Raw genomic sequence first — 2,738 nt, 5'->3', positions numbered from 1 at the left:
AATGTGGAAAACCGGGCCACATTATTAGAAATTGCCCAAACCAAGGGAATATTAATGGGCAAGGCCGCGGAAGAGTTTTCAATATTAATGCGGCAGAAGCGCAGGAAGTCCCGGAGCTTGTTACAGGTACGTTTCTTATTGACAATACATCTGCTTATGTTTTATTTGATTCGGGTGCGGATAGAAGCTATATGAGTAGAGATTTTTGTGCTAAATTAAGTTGTCCACTGACGCCTTTGGATAATAAATTTTTACTCGAATTAGCAAACGGTAAATTAATTACAGCAGATAATATATGTTAGAATCGAGAAATTAAGCTGGTTAGTGAAACATTTAAGATTGATTTGATACCAGTAGAGTTAGGAAGTTTTGATATGATAACTGGCATGGACTGGTTGAAAAAGGTGAGAGCAGAGATCGTATGTTACAAAAATGCAATTCGCATTGTACGGGAAAAAGGAAAACCCTTAACGGTGTACGGAGAAAAGAATAATGCGAAATTAAATCTTATTAGTAGTATGAAGGCGCAAAAACTAATAAGAAAAGGTTGTTACGTCATTCTAGCACACATCGAGGAAGTTAAACCTGAAGAAAAGAACATCAGTGATGTTTCCGTCGCAAAAGAATTTCCCGATGTATTTCCGAAAGAATTACCAGGATTACCCCCACATCGATCCGTTGAATTTCAAATAGACCTTGTACCAGGAGCTGCACCAATAGCTCGTGCTCCATACAGACTCGCACCCAGCGAAATGAAAGAATTACAAAGTCAGTTACAAGAACTTTTAGAGCGTGATTTCATTCGACCAAGCACATCACCCTGGGGAGCTCCTGTTTTGTTTGTTAAGAAGAAGGATGGTACATTTAGGTTGTGTATCGACTACCAAGAGTTGAACAAACTTACCATCAAGAAACGCTACCCACTACCGAGAATCGACGATTTATTTGATCAACTACAAGGCTCATCAGTTTATTCGAAGATTGATTTACGTTCTAGGTATCATCAAATGCGGGTGAAGGAGGATGATATTCCAAAGACTGCTTTTAGGACGCGTTACGGTCATTACGAGTTTATGGTTATGCCGTTTGGGTTGACTAACGCACCAGCTGTGTTCATGGACCTCATGAACCGAGTGTGTGGACCATACCTTGACAAGTTTGTCATTGTTTTCATCAATGACATACTTATTTACTCAATGAATGACCAGGAGCACGAAGAACATTTGAGAAAAGTGCTAGAGTTGTTGAGGAGAGAAAAACTGTACGCTAAGTTTTCAAAGTGCGCATTTTGGTTGGAAGAAGTTCAATTCCTCGGTCATATAGTGAACAAAGAAGGTATTCAGGTGGATCCAGCAAAGATTGAAACCGTTGAAAAGTGGGAAACCCCGAAAACTCCGAAGCATATACGCCAATTTTTAGCATTAGCTTGTTACTACAGAAGGTTCATCCAAGATTTTTCCAGAATAGCAAAACCCTTAACTGCATTAACGCATAAAGGGAGGAAATTTGAATGGAAGGATGAACAAGAGAAAGCGTTTCAATTGTTAAAGAAAAAGTTAACTACGGTACCTATATTGTCATTACCTGAAGGGAATGATGATTTTGTGATATATTGTGACGCCTCAAAGCAAGGTCTCGGTTGTGTATTAATGCAACGAACGAAGGTAATTGCTTATGCATCTAGACAATTGAAGATTCACGAGCAGAATTATACGACGCATGATTTAGAATTAGGCGCGGTTGTTTTTGCATTAAATACTTGGAGGCACAACTTATATGGGGTCAAAAGTATTATATATACCGACTACAAAAGTCTTCAACACATATTTAATCAAAAACAACTGAACATGAGGCAGCGCAGGTGGATTGAATTGTTGAATGATTACGACTTTGAGATTCGTTACCACCCGGAGAAGGAAAATGTGGTTGCCGACGCCTTGAGCAGAAAGGACAGAGAACCCATTCGAGTAAAAGCTATGAATATAATGATTCACAATAACCTTACTACTCAAATAAAGGAGGCGCAACAAGGAGTTTTAAAAGAAGGAAATTTAAAGGAGGAAATACCCAAAGGATAGGAGAAGCATCTTAATATTCGGGAAGACGGAACCCGGTATAGGGCTGAAAGAATTTGGGTACCAAAATTTGGAGATATGAGAGAAATGGTACTTAGAGAAGCTCATAAAACCAGATACTCAATACATTCTGGAACGGGGAAGATGTACAAGGATCTCAAGAAACATTTTTGGTGGCCGGGTATGAAAGCCGATGTTGCTAAATATGTAGGAGAATGTTTGACGTGTTCTAAGGTCAAAGCTGAGCATCAGAAACCATCAGGTCTACTTCAACAACCCAAAATCTCGGAATGGAAATGGGAAAACATTACCATGGATTTCATCACAAATTGCCAAGGATTGCAAGTGGTTTTGATACTATTTGGGTAATAGTTGATCGTCTCACCAAATCAGCACACTTCCTGCTAATAAGAGAAGATGACAAGATGGAGAAGTTAGCACGACTGTTTTAAAGGAAGTCGTCTCCAGACATGGAATACCAATCTCTATTATTTCTGATAGGGATGGCAGATTTATTTTAAGATTCTGGCAGACATTACAGCAAGCATTAGGAAATCGTCTAGACATGAGTACTGCCTATCATCCACAAACTGATGAGCAGAGCGAAAGGACGATACAAACGCTTGAAGACATGCTACGAGCATGTGTTATTGATTTCGGAAA

This window comes from Rutidosis leptorrhynchoides, chromosome 5 (genome assembly GCF_046630445.1).
Source record: "Rutidosis leptorrhynchoides isolate AG116_Rl617_1_P2 chromosome 5, CSIRO_AGI_Rlap_v1, whole genome shotgun sequence".
In the NCBI taxonomy this organism is placed as follows: domain Eukaryota; kingdom Viridiplantae; phylum Streptophyta; class Magnoliopsida; order Asterales; family Asteraceae; genus Rutidosis; species Rutidosis leptorrhynchoides.
This window is presented reverse-complemented; position numbering follows the sequence as displayed.